The sequence below is a fragment of the Talpa europaea genome (assembly GCF_964194135.1).
Source record: "Talpa europaea genome assembly, chromosome: 2".
Classification (NCBI taxonomy): domain Eukaryota; kingdom Metazoa; phylum Chordata; class Mammalia; order Eulipotyphla; family Talpidae; genus Talpa; species Talpa europaea.
The window spans coordinates 130104517-130124696 of record NC_140068.1 but is presented as its reverse complement, the minus strand read 5'-3'; the positions used below and the strand labels follow the sequence as shown (position 1 = coordinate 130124696).

The following is a 20180-nucleotide window of genomic DNA, read 5'->3' as shown; positions in this document are numbered from 1 at the left end:
TACTCTGTCTCTGCTGAATCCTCTCACCCTCTCACACCTGTGGCTTGTGCCCCAGCTATTGTATAAATAAAATATAAATCTTAAAAAATAATAATTTCTTATTTTTTACAACTTCCTGCTGGCTGCTGTGCTTTTTTCTCTCACCTTCCCTTCAAAGGGGGAAGGGTTTTGAATGAGCCTCCAATTCTACCCCACAATGTAAAATATTGTCCACAGTTGTAGTTAGAGAAGAGGTGATGGTCTGTATGATGAGCTGAGTCATTGATAAAAGGCCTTCAGATTTGAGGAGACAGAAATCACTGTCATGAATGGAAATTGTGCAGACATTGACCGAGATGTTCAACCTAAATAAACCAGCTGGTTTAATGGTAAGATGAAAGGGTGGACTCTGAAGAAAGCCATCCACAGGGAGAAGACCATGACTTTCAGGTAAAGAGGATCTTCCAGAGAGGAGGTTCATGGATTCCTTTATCTTTAAGTCTATAAAGAAAGCCTCTGTGAATCCAGTAGATCAGCATGTTAGTGAGAAAGAGGACAGATCATACAGGAACAATGAGTTGAATCCAGCTGTTTGAAACTTTCCTATGTTGTCATGTAATTTGCTGCATCCTCTCAGCTCCACAGAAGCAGTGACATGGTGGGGATATATTTTTTTATATTTTTTTATTTAAATTTTATCTTTATATTCCCCATACAATTACAACCCCCTTATTTTGACGCCAAGCCCTCCTTTCCCCACCCCCAACCCCCATAGAGTGTCTCTGGTTCATAGTTGTTTGTTGATTTTGATATTTTCTTTCTTATAGTCATTCTTTTTCCTGGCCCCTCATTTAAGTTTTCTAGATTCCTGCTATGAGTGAGACCATCCGGTATTTTTCTTTTTCTTTCTGGCTTATTTCGCTGAGCAGGATCCCTTCCAGCTCCATGACATGGTGGGAATACTTAATCCATGGTAATGACCTAACAGTAAACATGATTCTCAGTAGACTTGATTCTACAAATATTGTGGGTGGTTCATTAGGAAATGACTATAGACAAAGTAACAACTCATTGTCACAAAGAAGAAATACAGGATAAAAGCAGCAAGATTTCTTATAACCAGTAAAATAACAGTTTGTTGGAAGATGTCATACTCTGGCCCAGTGGTTGGATATAGAAATAATATAAAAAAATAATTATCTGCAGCATCGAGTACAAGATCCATCTCAGCTCTAGCATAAAGGGGAGGCTGGGGACCCAGTGGTGGTGTAGGTGCAACAAGACACAGTGGGGGACTCAGTCAGCGGGAGTCAGGCTTTGTCATCAAATCAGTCTGTTGCCAAACTAGAGAGGGTCCATCCACCACCCAGCACTGCTGGGCCAGGAAGCCTGGGCTGGTCTGCAGCCCTGGTCAGCAGTAGGCGCAGCCTGGGGAGTTCAAGGGTTAGTTTTTAAGTTTGCCTTAATATAGCCCTTAGACTTCTTAGACCATATATAAGTGACATATTTGTCTTTCTCCTTTGGACTTATTTCAATTAGCATAATCCATCCATGTTGCCCCAGATGGCATGCATTTATGTTTTTCTGATAAGTAGTATTCTATTATCTATATACCACTTCTTGATTTCTCATCTGTTTTTGGGCATTTTGGTTGTTTCCATCGCTTGGATATTGTAAATAGTGCTGCAGTGATCATGGATGTGCAAGGTGCCCTTCATAGTAGTGTATTTGTGTTCTGTGGGTACATACCTAGGAGTGGGACTGTTGGGCCCTATGGCAGACGCACTTTGAATTTTCTAAGAAACCTTAATTATGTTTTATATGTATATATATAAAATGTCATATATATAGTCATAGATGTATGTCATATATATAATCATTTATTTATATATATATGATATCATTGTTCATTTTTGTACAATGTATGCTTTTATGCTTTCTCCTTTCAGGTGTATTCCCCATGAAATTCCTAGCACCACTTCACCCATGAACCATCACCATGGTCCTTTGTGCTCTTCTCTCCCGTTTTGCTCCTTCTACCTCCCCCTCCCCTGAAAAATGTCTCTGATTTATAGTTGCCTAATTTTGTTTTTCTATTATTACTGGTATTTTTTTCCTGATCCCTTATTTGATTCCATTATATTCCTCCTATAAGTGAAATCCTCTGATATTTTTCTTCATCTCTGGCTTATTTTACAGAACATAATCCCTCTAGCTCCATTCATGTTGAGAATGGCATGAGATTATCTTTTTTCATTGCTGAATGGTATTCCATTGTGTATATACCATATCCTCTTGATCCAGTCATCTATTCTTGAGCATTTGGTTGTTTCCATATCTTACCTATCATAAATAGTGCTGCAATAAACAAAGGGGGAAGGTATTCTTTTGAATTGATGCTTCTGTGCCTTGTGAGTACATTCCTAGGAATGGAGTTGCTGGCTCAAAAGGTAGATGCATTTTTAGTAGTTTGAGGCAACTCCAAACAGTTTTCCATAATGGTTGCACAAGTTTGCATTCCCACCAGCAGAGTAGCAGAGTTTCTTTTCTCCAAAACCTTGGCAATATTTGCTGTTTCCTGTTTTTTAAATATGTGCCATTTTCACTGGTGTAAGTTGGTATCTCATTATGGTTTTGATATGCATTTCCCTGATTTAAGTGATGTCAAACATTTTTCATATACTTGTTGGCCATTTGCATTTCCTCTTTGGAGTAGTCTTTTTTGATCTTTTGACAATTTTTTGACTGGATTGTTTTCTTTTGTTGAGTCATGTGAGCTCTTTGTGATCAGTCCCTTATCAGTTGCATTGTGAGCAAAAATCTTCTCCCAATCAGAAGGGTGTCTCTGGGTTTTGGTTAATGTCTCCTTTGGTGTACAAAAGTTTTAGTTTGATGTAATCCTAGCTATTTATCTTTTCTTTTGTTTTCTCTGCTTTGGGGAATGTGTCTTTAAAGGTGTTGCTGAGATGTATTTCTTGTAGTGTTTTGCCTATGTTTTCATCTATCTACTTTATGGTTTCAGGTGTTACGTTGAATTATTTTATCCATTTTGAGTTTGTTTTTTGTGCATGGTATGAGGTATTAGTCTAGCTTCATTTTTTTTTTTTTTTTGCATGTAGCAGTTCAGTTTTCCCAGCATCATTTATTGAATAAACTGTCCTTGTTGCATTGCATATACTTTGCTCCTTTGTCAAAGATTAGGTGCCCATAAATATGTGGGTTTATTTCTGGGTTTTCTATTTGATGCCATTGGTCTGTGTGTCTGCTTTTCTTCCAGTACCATACTGTTTTAATTATTATGGCTTTGTAGTATAATTTGAAATCTGGCAGTATGATGCCTCCATTCTCCTTTTTAGTCAGGAGAGCTTTCATTATTTGCAGAAACCTTGATATTGTTGACATCAAAACCAAGCCAGAGGCCTCCCTGGTGGCGCAGCAGGTTGAGCAGAGCACTATGAAGCTGTCCACAGACTCTGCAGCATGGGCTCAAATCCTGGCCAGCTAGGGAGATTCCCACATGGCACAGCAGACCTCTCCTATCTCACCCACTGCTCCGCTCAGCAGTGCTTTCAGTCTGTCTGCCTGTTGTGTGCCCCGCTGTCTCTGGTGAATCGCCTCAGTCTCCCATGCCTCTGACCTGTACCCCACTTCTTGTATAAAAAGGACAAATCTTTAATAAAAAAAGGAGCCTGTCTACATTCTCAAAAACAATGTAGGATTGTTCCATATTCTCCATGTTCTCACCAGCACTTGTTAATATCTGGTCTTTCTAATATAAGGCATTGTTACAGACATGAAGTGATTTGTCACTGTGTTTTAAATCAGGGGATCATGAACAGATCAAAAAGGTGTGGTACATATATACAGTGGAATGTACTCAGTGATTGAAACCATAAACTTATGCCATTTGGGAAATATGGATGGGGTAGGAAGGGAGTATATTAAGCTTGATAAGTCAAAAGGAAAAAAAAATATCAGGTGGTTGTCCTTATATGTGATATATACGAAACCAAACAGAGGGTCAGAATAAAGACAAAATTTGCAACCTGATTATAGATTTGAGACATACAGAAGGGGAAAGGGAGAGAGATGATTCCAAATAGGGGAGAGAAGAGCACAAGGGACTGTAGTGATGGATCATGGGTGCTATGGTGGTGACGGAACTACAAGGACTACACCTGAGAGAGAAATTAAATATTATACAAAAATTAACAATGAATAGATTTAATTTAAGAAATTTATATCAATCACTGATATAATGGGGGGGTGAGAGAAATTCTACCACATTCAGTTCTACACAAGGCATAGCTCTCTCACTCGGTGAAGGAAAATAATATTGAAGAAATTCAGGTGAATCACCTTAAATGATAACATTCTCAATAGTCCACTGCATCCTCAGAATGTCCCTCTCACATCTCTCTCTGGTGTGTCCCAGGGGATGAGAGACATCCCAGAGTCCTGGGGACTGTTTCTGCTGAGGAAACACAAAAGAGAACCTGGTCAGAGGCCAGAGATGAGACCCTCGGAGGAAATGATGAGGGTGACAGTGAGCCTCTAGTGGGCTCTGAGACCTGGGACGCTGGTCGTGAAGGACCCACCAGATGGGGGACTGCTGTCAGCTACAAGCAATGATTCTCTATTTTTCTCAGCATGGTTATATGGGAACTATGAACAAGGACCTCTGCATTTTATCGTAAGTCAGAGAAAGCAAAACAAACTTGCCTCGCATGCCATGCGCGTGAGCTCACACACACCACATATGTGAACCCTTGGGCTTGTTGGACATGCCTGTCCTTGTGAGCCTCTGTTGCTAAGTTACCACAGAGGAGACTTCCAAGGACAAAGCGAGTTCGGGGTGTCCCTCCCAGGCTGTTTCCCCCCTGGTACATGTACGTTTTCTCAGCGTTTTGGTCAGCCCTTCCCTTGCCGGCCTCAGGTCACCTCTCGATCATCCTCATGCAACATCCCCCCTTTCTTTTTCTTTAAAAAGAGGGCTAAGATCTTTGAGGTGGAGTATTGTTCACTCATGGTTCGGCAGAGGAAGGAGTATCCTACACAAAAAATAATCACACATATTAGTACAACAATCACAGCACTACTAATGCTATGGGTCATGCTCTGCATAAATGATTGTGAGTCCATTCCCTGAAGTGCCTCGGCTATTCCTTGAGCCAGTGCCTCATATGTTTCCTTGGGTAGATCAAGCAAAAAACAATCCAACACCTGTTGTTGAAGAGCATGAACATCCAAGGACATATTACCAGAGATACTGTCAGGTGGTATCGGATTACCTGCCAGAAGTGGTTCAAACTACTGTACTGCACTGGAGTCACATAGCAAGCTGAGACATTCCAGTCACAATGTAGCATAATCTGATGTTGAAGTGCTACAAACTGGCCACCTAGCCATTGAACAGCTTGTTGTAATTTGCCCAGGCAACCCTCCAGTTCCTCATCCAGATGAAGGTGAGGCTGCCAAAGCTGCCTGGAATCCTTGTGACCTTGCATTCCAGCTCATAGTCTGCAGCAGTGGAGGATTAGGGACATAGATCCAATAAAAAGATTCTGCACCAATTACCTCCACAATGGCCATCATTTCAAAAAACAAAATCACAGAATTTTGAGGTTTCTTCGTATGGGCCACCACTCTCAGCTTGATGCACCAGCTTCTTCAACTGTCCCCATGTTGGAGGATCTGCCTTATTGCTGTTGAAAGTGGGGTTGGTCACTGCTATCAGGCTCAAGCTGTTCATCTCCTGAGTCAGAGGCTTGAAGTGGAATCTCCCCCTCTTGGCCATAATGAGGCTTAATCAGTTTTGAAGGTAACCACCGCTCTCTGGCTTCCAGACCTGGAGAAACACAAGTAAACCCTCTTCCCCAGGTGAGCACCTCTCCCTTTTCCCACTGATTGGTCATCTCATCTTTCCACCAAATGGGCTGTTTTACTACAGCCACTTCTGAATGCCAATGCTTTTTAGCTGCAGAACAGTCAGTATCAGCCTGCAAATTTAAAAAAAATTAGAGTAATAAGTGCTTGAGCAATCAGTGTAGCAGGGGACTCTCTCCCCCTTTTTTGATTTTTAAGGGCAGATCCCAGGACGTAGTCTTAGGAAACAGTTTTTTTCCAGGGTTTTGTGTATGTTAGAGAATAACAGTCTGCCACCAGTATTGTCCATGAAGTTCCAGTATTGACAATCCTTCATTACTGGAAATTAGTTAGGCCATGCCAAAAAAGCATTAGAAGGCATTAACCAAAACAAACAGTAAATATGTCAAATCACAGGAAAAAAGAAGCAAAAAGAAAATTCTGAAAACTAGTTTAACTTATTTAAAAACAAGTTTTCTCCACCTTGATTCCAATTTTATATAACAGTACAGCAAAATATTTGTGAACTAAATTTACTTTTAGACCAATTTGCCTATTTTTGCATAAAATCACAAGGCAGAATAACCAAACAGCAATTTTTGATAGCTTTGTTGGAATACTCCAAATAGGATCAGATGGAACTGTTAAAATAGGGTCTAAAAATAGGCTTCAGGAACACAGCTGGTCTCCCCAGACTCCACCTGGGCTTTCCTCTTTTTGAGGGTACCAGGACTTTTTCTTTTTCTGGGTTGGCCAGTCCTGCCAATGAAGGCAAGCTTCCTCATCATTTTTGGAGGTCTCTGGAACCCTATGAACAAAGCAGCAGTTTCTCCTTTTTTTGGTTCAGCTCTATGTCAACTCCCTGGAAAAATTCCACTCAAAGCCACACAAAATGTAAATACAACTTAGCTAAAACCTAGTAAAAATCAGGTGTAACTCCAACAGTCTATGCAGTCCTTTGCAGAAAATTTTTACTGTCAAAAGTTGCATCAATTTGAATCAATTGAGGCCTTTTCTCTTTATTTTTTGTAGAAACCATTGAAGTACACAATATTGCAAGGCAACAATAACCATTGACAATTTGCATACATACCAGGTACTGAAAGATTTTTGCCGGAGGCCAGCTCCTGCAAAATGTCATGTCAAGGGTCCTCACAGGACAAGATGGCATCAGCAAAGTGGAGGGATGAGGGGATGAGGGAATGAGGAGACACAAACACTTGATAGGGTGCAAGTATCTCCTGCTGAGGGTCTCAGAGGGTCTTTATTTATACATCAGAATTTTTTTATTTGATCATTACATCATGCATTATGTCATTTACATTGTGTCAGAATTTATTTTTGATCACTCAGTGCACAACCCATTTCTTAATTTTCCTAGTTTATGATTAACTTGGTTACTTGGTTACATTAACTTGGTTACATATTTTCCTAGGTGATGTATGTTATTCAGAAAATAAAAACAGGTGCTACACACTACATGATTTATGCGGTCAGGCTAGGTAAATAAAACAAGGCTAAGCAGGGATTGTAAGATTGAGGGCGGCCTCCTATTTTCTATATAGAACCTAAGGTTTCCTGGTACCATGGGAACAGTATATGGTGTGTCTTTCTCAGACCATTTTGCCTCCCCTGGTGCCTCAGGGCCTTCTCTTCTGGTTCCAACAGCTCTATCAAATGTGGCTTGTTAAAGAACTCAATGTTACTCATGGTAACTGAGTTACAAATTGGAGGATGTGGAGAATCATTGGAAACCGTTTCATTATCAATCATGTTGGAAGGCACTTTTCTTAAACTACTGAGGTGTGCATCACCGAAACTGGCATTGATGCCAGCACTCATTGTGTTATTCTGGAGCTTATAGAAAACTTCCATGGTTTCAATAACTGCCACAACCGAGTGAAAAGAAGTAGCTGGAGCCAGCTAAGGAGTTTTCTGACGTTTCAGAAATTTCCCCCATGCCCGGACCTTGGCAGACAGCATGAGTAGCATGGCCTGCACTAGATTTTGTTTTAGAAAACCAATATTAACATTTCTGTACATGCCAAAGTTTTACCATTTTCCAAGTGACAATACTTCCCTTTCAGTGTAACTTTATTAAGTAGACCAAATAGTACAAATTTATCTAATGTCTTTCCCAGGAGGAAAGGGAGAAAGTTTGTGGAGTGTTTCTGGAGCTTTACTGAGGTTCCACAAAATTTCCTTCAATTGATCAAATGAGAGGCTACCAAATTTTACTTCAATTTAGATTTTTGGAAAGCTTTGCCATAAATATTAGAAAACAGCAACAACAACCATATTTAATCTCTATGAAAGTTCCAGCCCTAAGTATAATATTGACATTCAAATCATAACCTTTAATTTTCATCTCAAAAACCTTAGTAATTTTTCAGACACTTAAAAGACATTATGTACCCAACATCATTAACCCAGACAAGAGCTAAGGTTATACCCAATGCGAGTTTATAAGTACATGTTTTAAAACAACCCATTGGATTAAAACTCAGTTACTTTTAACCAAAAATTATTCCAGCTGATGTGTTCCCAAGACACTAAGGTATCTAAGAAAGTTTAGTTGTAGCTTTAGTTCCTGTTATGACTGGAATTCCATTTTGCAGGGCTGTTAATAAAACAATGGCACATACCAAGTTTTTCTAGGCTGGCTAATAATCAAACAAGCATTAGGCAGATTAATAAAAACAAGAAAAATCATAGTAACATATAGATACTATGTACATTTTTCATATACATGTGACTCAGTAGGAAAGACAAAAGTACCTTTTATACCAGAAGTTTCTTTTGAAATAAACACATTTAAACAGAGTAAATTATTAATACTTAACATTATAACTTTAAAGCATATATGCTTTGAATTATATCATAAGATTTATAATTAATCCTCTGGAGGTAAAAAACAAAACAAAACAAAGACAGTTACAAACAAACAGAGAGTTCTTGATATTCATATTCAACTTTGGTCATGTGTATAAATTTTAAGAGATATTTATTTTATCAATATTTGTGAAGACACTGAGAAACCTGTTAATGATTTAATTTTAGTTCTATAACAATTCTTTTAGATCAAACATATTTTAAATTTGTATTTTTAAGAGTGACTCTGGCTTTGAAGAAGCTGTGCACAGAGAATTTACATTAGTATTTTAAGACCTGAAAAAAAATTCCTTAAAAATTGTAAAAGAGCCTTTATAAAACATCTCAAACAACCTAGTTTTTGAGATGCCTTAGCTTCTCATTTATGTTTGATATTCTCAATTACCAAGTTTTTTTTTGTTACACTTTTATATTAAGAAGGTTTTTAATGAGTTAAAAGCCAAAATCTTTACATAGAATATGTGTCCAATCTTAATTATTACTAAAGACCTTGGGCTTGAGACTACAACAGTCACGGCAGTTTTTACTAACTTTTTTTAGATAAGAAATTTTTTTTGAGTTTATATTTTAAAGAAATGATCCTTTGGCTTTAAGTTGTTATTGTTTTATCTCACCAAGAACAAGCATATTTTGAAAAGATTTATTTATTTATTTATTTATATAAGAACCAGGGTACAGGTCAGATGCGCGGGAGGGTGAGAGGATTCACCAGGGACAGAGCGGGGAACAGAACAGGCAGACTGACGAAATACACTGCTGAGGGGAGCAGCGGGCAAGACAGGAGAGGTCTGCCACGCGATGTGGGACCCTCGCCAGCCAGCCGGGATTGAACCAGTGCTGCAGAGGCTGCGGACAGCTTCACAGTGTGGCACTCAACCACCTGCGCCACCAGAGGAGGCCTTGAGAACAAGCATATTTTTAAGACAAAAAAGAGCAAGTAAGTAAATTTAAAAGTTTTTACTCAAGCAATAAGCATTTTGTAGGAGACACAGGGAAATAGGATTTTTACCTATAGAACAGGCCAGAATGGTGTTTTAAGGTGGACAAAAGGAGAGTCCAGTCCCCCACAGCAGAAAGGCAGCAGAGACCTGCCAGTGATCTCAACACTGGAGAAAAAGTCCAGGCAGCTGCTTGCTGAGACTGGGGTAGCCTCCACCTGTCCACCACAGTGGGTTTACATTATTTTAATAAAAACCTTTTAGTCTCATATAGTCATATTATAACCATTTCCTATCACTTTAACAATTGTGAATGAACTTCGAATACCATTTTTTAGAAATAACTTTTTTATTTTTCTTAAAAAAAACAAATGGCAAAACTCTAGTGGCAGAAACCCTGGCCTCCCCCCACCCCAAATAATTAACAGGAAAAGCTTGAAGCATTTCTTCCTCCATTTATAAGACTGTGTCACGTTATCTCTTACTTGTTCCCAAGTTTCTATATCCAGCAACCTGCCCTCTGGGAACCATGGGTTATATTTTTCAACTACCATTAAACATTCTAGAATCTGGTTAAGGGGTATTTTTGCCCTATGGTGAGAAAGCAGATGCTGCAGAAGCAAAGCGAAAGTAGAAAGCCTTGAAGAAGATTGCCCCATCTGGAATTCCCACCTCTACTCACATCCTTCTGTGGAGTCGTGACCACTGCTGTCACCTCGTCACTTCAGTGGGAGGTTTCTCCTTCAGGTCCCTGTTTGGGTGCCACTTGTGAGCCTCCAGTGGGCTCTGAGACCTGGGACGCTGGTCGCAAAGGACCCACCAGACGGGGCAATGCTTTCAGCTACAAGCAGTGATTCTCTACATTTCTCAGCATGGTTATATGGGAATTGTGAACAAACACATCTGCGTTTTATCATAAGTCAGAAAAAGCCAAAACAACCTTGCCTCACACACCATGTGCGTGAGCTCATACACATCACTTATATGAGCCCTTGTGCTTGTCGGACATGCCTGTCCTTGTGAGTCTCTGTTGCTAAGTTACGACCAAGGAGACTTCCAAGGACGAAGCAAGTCCAGGGCGTCCCTCCCAGGTGGTTTTCCATCCTGGCATATGCGAGTTTTCTCAGCGTTTCGGTCAGCCCTTCCCTTGCCATCCTCAGGTGACCTCTTGATCATCCTTGTGCAACAGTGACTCTCCCTAGAGTTCCCTCTACACTGTCCTCAGGGGCTCAGGGATCCAACCCCTGATCTACACTTACCTGCACCCTGAGTGTAGCTGATTGCTTGTCCCCCTACAGGAAGAAACATCATGTGAGATAAGGGAGTAGTCAGCGCATGGAGTCCTAAAGGAATCTCCAAGTCTGGGTCACAGGGAAATTTCTAGAACTGTGATTGAAGACCCAGGTCAGAACTGGGATATATGAAGAATGGATATGAAAGGGAATTGGAGTCTTTCCACAGCAGGGTCCCTTCCCATTGGCATTTGCTGGGAAACAGATCCCCATCACCACAATTATAAGGTGAATAATTGGTGATTCATTTTCAAAAGTGTTTTACAAAAACCTGAGTGTTAGCAATCAGCACCAGACTGGGCAACATATGTGTGGATGGTACTTCCTCCTACCCAGGTAAGGCAAGTCCTCCCTGGGACATGAAAGTCCCCAGTGGACAAATTCCCCTACTCCCTTCCCTACCTGAGCACTTCTTCCTCCACATCACAGCTGCAGCCACCACAGCTCCAGTGAGCACAGCTCCAAGGAAAACCAGGCCAGCAATGATGCCCGCGGTGGGGACAGAGGACTGAGGAGGGGGCACTGGAAGGGACAGGAAGATGAGACCCTGAGCCCCAGGAACATCCTGACTCTCTGAAATTCTCCAGAAGGGCTCCTGATTCCTCCAAGCAGAAGCTCAGGGCCTCTCTGGTGGCACAATGGGTTGAATGCAGTGCTCTGTAGCTGTCCACAGCCTCTGCAGCACGAGTTCGATTGCCACCTGGCCAGGGAGATACCCACATGGCATGGCAGATCTCTCCTATCTCGCCTGCTGCTCCCCTCAGCAGTGTTTTCGGTTGTCTGCCTGTTCTTCTCCCCATTCTGTCTCTGGTGAATTCTCTCACCCTCCTGCACCTCTAACTTTTACCCCAGTTCTTGTATAAATAAACAAATATTTAAAAAAAAGAAAAAAAGAAACTCAGAGCCCATCCTTACCCCATCTCAGGACTTGGGGTTCCAGCAGCCCCTCATGCTGCACATGGCAAGTGTAGCTCTGCTCCTCTCCAGAAGGCACCATCACAGCCGCCCACTTCTGGAAGGTTCCATCCCCCCCAGGCCTGGTCTCCACCAGCTCCATCTCCTGGGTCAGTTCCTCCCCATCTCGCTGCCAGGTCAGGGTGATGTCTGCAGGGTAGAAACCTAGGGCCCAGCACCTCAGGGTGACATCACGGTCAGAGGTGACGTGGAGGGAAACCTGTGTCTTTGGGGGATCTGAGGAGAAGGGTCAAAAAAAATCACACTTTGGGTTTTCCTTCCTGGACACTGAAGCAGACTCACTGACCATCCTCAGAACAAACATGACAATTGGTTTGGAGGGAGGAAGCACAAAACCCAAAAACCAGCCTAGTCTGGGGAATCTGGGATAATTAGGTAAGAGCCCATGAGGGAGGATGCGGGTCTCTGGGGAGAACACAGATTTTTACTCCAGACTTGGTTGGAGGGTGAATGACACAGAAAGGCAGGAGTCAGGTCCAGAAATGTTCTCAGACCAAAAACAAGACCTTGAAAGAGAAGCTTATGTTTCCCAGGATGGCTGCCAGGTCAAAAGAATCCTGGAAGAGTTCTTTCAGGATGGCCTCCCCTCCCTCACGAGAGACTGGATTCCTTAACCCTCCAGAAAAGTGGTGTCTTTTGGGCTAGTCTCTCTCTAGCACAGAACAGGACACCCAGGGGGACTCTCCCTCTCTGCCCAGAAAGCAGCTGCTGTTCTGCCCATGATTCCATTCGCCCCCCACGAAACCCCCCTCTTCCAGTTTGAGGGGAGGTCCAAGGCCTTTTGGCCCCTCTTACCTGTGCGCTGCAGCACCTCCTTCCCCAAAACTAGAAATCTGAGGAGCCACGGGAAGCACCTGCTCTGCACACTGTGCCTGACGCGCTCGGCCCTGCCCGCCGCCTCCCACGCGCGCTGGGTGATCTGAGCCCCCGAGTCTGCGGGGGTCCAGGAGCGCAGGTCCTCGCTCAGGGAGATGAAATCCGCGCCCTCGTAGGCGAACTGGTCATACCCGCCGAGGAGTCTCAGGTCTGGGCTCACTTCGCAGCCAAACATCCTCTGGAGGGTGTGAGACCCTGAGACCCACCCCTGTGGTCAGCCCCGAGGTCACCCCGCCCTCTCTGAATAAACCTCAATAAACCTAAACTGAAAATGAAATGCAGGCAGGAATGTCCCGCGGGCTCTTCCCGGTGGAGGGTCCTGGCAGATCCACCCGCCTCGAGGGGTCAGTGGACCCTGAGACCCGGGACACCCCGGCCTCATGATGGGAATGGGGGTGACCTGACCCTGGCCCCGCTCCGCGAAGCTCACCGTCCTCGCTCTGGTTGTAGCGGCCGCGCAGGTCCCTCAGGAGCGCTTTGAACCACTGCGCGTTGTCCCTTTGGTTCTGAGTCTCCTCGTCCAGGTCCTCTTGCCCCACCTGCCCCGCCCAGGGCGCCCGCGGCTCCGCGCTCTGGCCCGGAGAGTCGCTGTCGAACCGCCCGAACTGCGTGTCGTCCACGTAGCCCACGGCGATGTAGCGGGGCTCCCTGAGGCCGGGCCGGGACATCATGGTGTAGAAAAGCCTCAGGGAGTGGGAGCCTGGGGGCAGGAGGGGAGACCCGGGCTGACCCTCCTCTCAGCGGGCCCAGGGCCCAGGGAGATGGGCCTGGAAGGGAGAAAGGGGCGGGGCCGTGAGAGTGAAAAGGGGCGGTGGGCCAAGAAGGGCCCAGACTCAGGGGACCAGAGCACTCAGGGGAGGCGGGAGGGACAGAAGGGGCCAGAACACAAGGGGCCTGAAGGGGGTACAAGAGGTTGGGGGAGATGAGCCTTTCCTGGGGTCCTGCACCTGCGGGGGCTCCTGGCTCCTCCCTCCTGGAGCAACAGTGTCCAGCTGGACACGCACTCACCCGCCCGGGTCTCCATCAGGACCAGGGGCCCCCAGAGCAGCAGCAGGAGGGTGAGGGGCATCACACTCATCCAGGAGCCTGGGGAGAAGGAGTCCAGGAGAGTCCTTGGAGACTTTGTAACTGGAGCAGGAGGATGCTGATTGTCTTCCCAGGAAATGGGGAGAGAGAATGGGGGTGAGTGTGGGGTCATCAAGGCTGCCCCACCCCACAGAGCCTGTGAGAGGGAGACGTGATGCTGTAACAGTGTGACATCCACAGACAGGGGAGGCTCCAAATTCCCTTCCCCACTTTTAGGAGGAGTGGATTTGGGCTGGGGGAAGCAGCAGCCTGGAGGAATGAAGAAACTAGCAATATTTTGAGATAAATGTGAATATTGATACTGAATTAAAACTAAACAGATGGGGCCTCCCTGGTGGCACAAGGCGTTCAGACACAACCTATGAAGCTATCCACAGCCACTGCAGCACAAGTTTGATCCCCAGCCATGGAGATACGCACATGGCAGAGCAGACTTCTCCTGACTTGCCTGCTGCTCCCCTCAGCAGTGTATTTCACTCAGTCTGCCTGTTCTGCTCCCCACTCTGTCTCTGGTGAATCCTCTCACCACCTCCTGCACCCCAGTTCTTGTATGCATAAATAAATAAATCTTTTTTTAAAAAAGATTTATTTATTTATTTATACAAGCACTGGGTACAGTCAGAAGTGTGGGAGGGTGAGAGAATCCACCAGAGCCAGAGTGGAGAGCAGAACAGGCAGACTGAATAAGTACACTGCTGAGGGGAGCAGTGAGTGGCAGGAGAGGTCTGCATGCCATGTGGGACCCTTGCTGGCGGCCAGGGATTGAACCGGTGCTGCAGAGGTTGAGGGCAGCTTTGCAGCCCAGCACTCAACCACTGCGCCACCAGGGGAGGCCCATAAATCTTTTAAAAAAAAAAAATATATATATATATATACAGGTGGTAGTTTCTCGAAGGTTATTTGTAAAGTGAAACCTGAAATAATATCATGGAATATTTCCTATTGTTACATTTCCACAGGCCTCTCTTGCGTATTGGTTGGAACTTGTGCTAATGTATGATTTTTTAAAAATATTTTACTTCATATAATTCTTACATAATTTTTCATTTTTGCACAATGTATACATTTTCATTTTGGTTGTATTCCCCATACAATTCCACCCCCCTTATTTTTTTTAAAGATTTATTCACCAGAGACAGAGCAGGGAACAGAACAGGCAGAGTGACTGAAATACACTTCTGAGGGGGGCAGCAGGCGACACAGGAGAGGTCTGCTGAGCCATGTGGGACCCTCTCTGGCTGGACTGAATTGAACCTGTGCTGCAGAGGCTGCCCACAGCTTCACAGCGCTGTGCACAGCCATCTGTGCCACCAGGGGAGGCCCAGCACCCCCTTTATTTTGACCCTAATCCTTCCTCTCCCCACCACCACCATCCCCCACCGTAGTGTGTCTCTGGTTTATATTTCCTTGTTGATTTTGATTTTTTCTTTATTATAGTTAGTCTTTTTCCTGGTCCCTTATTTAGGTTTTCCAAATTCCTGCTGTGAGTGAGACCATCCAGTAATTTTCTTTTTCTTTCTGGCTTATTTCGCTGAGCATGATCCCTTCCAGCTCCATGTTGGTGCAAATTGCATGAGTTTATATTTTCTGATTGCTGAGTAATATTCCATTGTGTATATGTACCACATCTTCTTGATCCAGTCATCTATTTTTGGGCATTTGGGTTGTTTCCATAGCTTAGCTATTGTAAACAGTGCTGCTATAAACACAGGGGTACAGGTGCCCCTTTGAATTGATGTTTCTGTGTCATTTGGGTAAATACCTAGGAGTGGAATTGCTGGATCCTGTGGAAGCTCTATCTTTAGTAGGTTGAGGAATCTCCACACAGCTTTCCATAGTGGTTTGACCAGTTTGCACTCCCACCAACAGTGCAGAAGAGTTCCTTTTTCTCCACACCCTCGCCAACACTTGTTGTTGCTAGTTTTTTTAATATGTGCCATTCTCACTGGTGTAAGTTGGTAGCTCATTGTAGTTTTGATTTGCATTTTCCTGATTACAAGTGCTGTTGAACAATTTTTCATATACCTGTTGGCCATTTGCATTTCCTCCTAAAAAGGAGAAGTTCCTTTTTATCTCTTCTGCCCATTTTTTTTGACTGCATTATATACTTTATTTTTGTTGAGTCTCATCAGCTAGCTCTTTGTAGATTTTTGTGATCAGTCCTTTATCATTAGTGTTGTGTGCAAAAATTTTCTCCCAGTCATTGGGGTTTCTCTTTGTTTTGGTTATTGTCTTTTTTGCTGTGCAGAAGCTCTTTAACTTGATGTAGTCCCAGCTGTTTATATTTTGCCTTCATTATCACTGCTTTGGGTGATGTGTCTACAAAGATGTTTTTGAGGTGCATGTCATGTGGTGTTTCGCCTATATTTCCTTCTTTATATTTTATGGTTTCAGGTCTTAAGTCTAGCTCTTTAATCCATGTTGAGTTGTTTTTTGTGTATCATGTGAGGTAGCAGTCAAACTTCATTCTTTTGCATATAGTGTCCCTGTATTCCCAGCACCATTTATTGAACAAACTTTCTTTGTTTCATTGCATAGTCTTTGCTCCTTTGTCAAAGATTAGTTGATCATAAATCTGTGGGTTTATTTCTGGATTTTCTATTCAGTTCCAGTGGTCCGTGTGTCTGTTCTTGTTCCAATACCACGCAGTTTTGATTATTATGGCTTTGTGGTATAGTTTGAAATCTGAGAGTGTGATGCCTCAATTCCCTTCTTTTTTTTTCAGGAGGGCTTTGGCTATTCAGGGGTTTTGGTGGCTCCATATGAATTTCATCAATATTTGTTCTATTTCTTTGCAGTATGTCATTGAAATTTTTATTGTAATAGCATAGCATGGAATCTGTAAATTCCTTTTGGTAGGATGGCCATTTTGATGTTAATTCTTCCAATCCTTGAGTAGGGGATGTCTTTCCATTTCTTTTGTCTTCTTCTATTTCTTTTAACAGTGTTTTATAGTTTTCTTTGTATAGGTCCTTTACCTCTTTTATTAGGTTTATTCCCAAATATTTGATTGTTTTTGTTTTAATAATAAAAGGTATGGTTTTCTTGATTTCTTCTTCTTCAGATTTATTGTTTGTGTATAGGAAGGCTACTGATTTTTGTTGTTGATTTTCTATATTGCCACTTTACTATACTGATTGATTAGTTTAATTAGTTTTTCTGTCGAGTTTTTGGGGTTCTTTATGTATATTATCATATCATCTGTGAATAATGATAGTTTCACTTCTTCCTTGCCTATTTGGATTCCTTGTATGTCTCTCTCTTGTCTTATTGCTCTGTCTAGGACTTCCAGTATTATATTGAAAAGCAGTGGTGAAAGTAGACATCCTTGTCTTGTTCCAGATCTTTTTTTTAAAGCTTTATTTATTATTTATATATAAATAAAGATTTATTCATTTTATTTATTTATTTTATTTATACAGAAGTGTGGGAGGGTGAGAGAATTCACCAGAGTCAGAGCAGGGAACAGAACAGGCAGACTGATGAAGTACACTGCTGAGGGGAGCAGCTGGCAGCAGGAGAGGTCTGAGTGCCATGTGGGAACCTCGCCTGGTGGCCAGGTGCTGCAGGGTGCCTTGATGCCTCAGCCAGGTAAGACACTGACAAGCAGCTAAGAAAAAGGGCCTCACACTGTGTGGCTAAAGCTAAAGGGCCTCACACCGTGGGGCCGAAGCTAAAGATCCTCACACCGTGGGGCTGAAGATTCCTTGTGCTTCACACCGTGGGGCTGAAGATTTAACATCCCTTTGGTTTTTGTTCTTGGTCATAAAAAGAGAGCTGTGTGGAGATTTCTTGACCTACTAAACATAGAACTTCCATATGATCCAGCAATTCCACTCCTACGTATTTACCCAAGGGACACAGAAACATCAATTCCAAAGAGCACCTGCACCCCTACATTTATAGCAGCACTATTTACAATAACTAAGCTTTGGAAACAACCCAAATGCCCAAAATTAGATGACTGGATCAAGAAGATGTGGTGCATATACACAATGGAATATTACTCAGCATTAAAAAAAGATAAACTCATGCAATTTGCAGCAACATGGATGGAGCTGGGAGAGATCATGCTCAGCGAAATAAGTCAGAAAGAAAAAGGAAAATACTGGATGGTCTCACTTAAAGCAGGGATCTAGATAACTTAAATAAGGGACCAGGAAAAAGAATAACTATAAGAAAGAAAATATCAAAATCAACAAACAACTATGAACCAGAGACACTCTATGGGGAGTGGGGGGCAGGGAAAGGATGGCTTGCAGTCAAAATAAGGGGGTTGTAATTGTATGAGGAATATAAAATAAAATTTAAATGAAAAATAAAATGATAAAAAAGGAATGTATTTAAGACAGATATGTTAAATGTCTTGAAAAATTTAGTGTCCAAAAAAATGGCTATCTTTGAAAAAATGGTACAATAGGAAGAAAAATAGTTTAAAGGTCTGAGAGAAGTATCTTAAAAAATGCTATGTGACAGAATGACTTGCTTTAAAAATATTTAAGTTTATTATCAGTAGTGTCCTTATGAACAACCAAACTTTAATTTCTTTTTCATTTGCAGTAAAGACTCAAGTATTCTTAAACTGCTTTTACTGGTTCTTAATGGGAAAAAAAAAAACTGTCTAGGCTATCTAAAATCTTGTTTCTCTTTTTTTTTAAAGAATTTTTTTTATTTTTATTTATTTATTTTAAAGATTTATTTATTTATTTATTTATTTATTTATTTATACAAGCACTGGGTACAGTCAGAAGCGCAGGAGGGTGAGAGAATTCACCAGAGCCAGAGCGGAGAGCAGAACAGGCAGATGGACGAAGTACACTGCTGAGGGGAGCAGCGGGCGGCAGGAGAGGTCTGCGCGCCAGGTGAGCGCCAGGTGGGACCCTCACCCAGTGGCCGGGGATTGAACCGGTGCTGCAGAGGCTGCGGACACCTTCGCAGCCCAGCGCTCAACTGCTGCGCCACCGTGGAGGCCCTCTTGGTTCTCTTTTAACCTCAGACTTGGAAACTAAAAAAATACAGATCTGTCAGCATTGTTGAGCACTGTAAAAATATAACTACTTTAAAAAAACCCTCCAGTTATTACTCTGAGTAATTTAGTGTTGTTTTATAGAAATCTGTATATATTTATTAAGCCTGTGACAAAATTTTTCTTAAATTGAAATTTCAAAAATAGTAAAGTTTTTGATTAGTAAAACAATTTGATGTGTGTTAGGACTCTTAATAAATTATTTCTCCTTGTAGGAAAATGCTAAAACACATTGGGCCAATCTAGAGATGTTAAATTTCATAGAAAAAAATATTGTCATTGAGGGGGAAGTTATACGTTTTCAGCATATATAAAAGAAAGCTGATTAAAGTGTTCTAAAATACATGAGATTTTTAAGATGCTCTGGCATTATATTATTGGGCGATTCTGATTATTTTGAAATATATATGTGCATGTGCATGTCACAAAATTGAGCAAACATCCTTGTCTTTTACCTTAAGCCATAATTTTAGGTATGGTCATTTTCAAGTTTTTGCTATTTCTAAAGGTTACTTGCTGAGTTTTGTCTTCAGAAAATTCACAAAAAAAAGACTGGCAATATAGATATGTTTTGGAACTGAAAAGACCTACCAAGCCCTATTAAAAAAAAATGGATTTATAAAAATTACCGACAGAGGATCGAGACTTAATACATGGAAAAAGTAGACTGAGGAGGATTTGTATAATATTTAATGACTTTTTAAAAATATTGGTCTTTAATGTATTGTTTTGTTTTTTTATCTCTAGAAAACTTGTCTTTAAACTGGGCTATGATCTCAGCAGTGGCAATTTGCATCGGTAGAGCCTGAGACTCTTAATCTCAGGGCCATGGGTTTGAGCCCCACGTTGGACAACAAACTTACAGGGCAGCCGCGATATAAAACGGGTTGCCTGACTTGGTCCTCACTCACGTGCTTAAAAGGGATTTAATACTCCACTGCGGGCACACACAAAAGGTTAATAAAAGATTTATTCACAAGGGAAGGGGAAATGAGGAAATGTACAACTCAGGGAGAAAAGTGGGAGATAAAGTCTTAAATGAGTCCTACCCGGTCCGTTGATCTGGATTCCCAAATGGCGGTGAGCCAAAACCAGTGAAGCCAAGAGGCGAGAGCCCGAGAAAGCCCAAGGCCCACTTGTCTGGTTTTTATACCAAACCTGGCTGCTTAACTCCACCCTCAGGTCCCTGCCACCTTCCCTTTGGTGGTGACGGGATTTGTCTTTCCCAATGTCCTGATGGCTTTGGTCTGG

At 42.3% G+C, this 20180-nt stretch overlaps 2 pseudogenes across 2 annotated transcripts in view; both read right to left on the bottom strand.

Annotated features, from left to right (window-relative positions):
- Positions 1–20180, bottom strand: part of LOC311188332 (class I histocompatibility antigen, Gogo-OKO alpha chain-like) — a 700214-nt pseudogene that overhangs the window by 174664 nt on the left and 505370 nt on the right. The window lies entirely within an intron of this gene.
- Positions 11745–20180, bottom strand: part of LOC311186107 (class I histocompatibility antigen, Gogo-C*0202 alpha chain-like) — a 59555-nt pseudogene continuing 51119 nt past the window's right edge. The window contains exon 4 of the transcript in view: positions 11745–12157. The product of the transcript in view is annotated as a class I histocompatibility antigen, Gogo-C*0202 alpha chain-like (transcript). The remainder of the gene's footprint in view (positions 12158–20180) is intronic.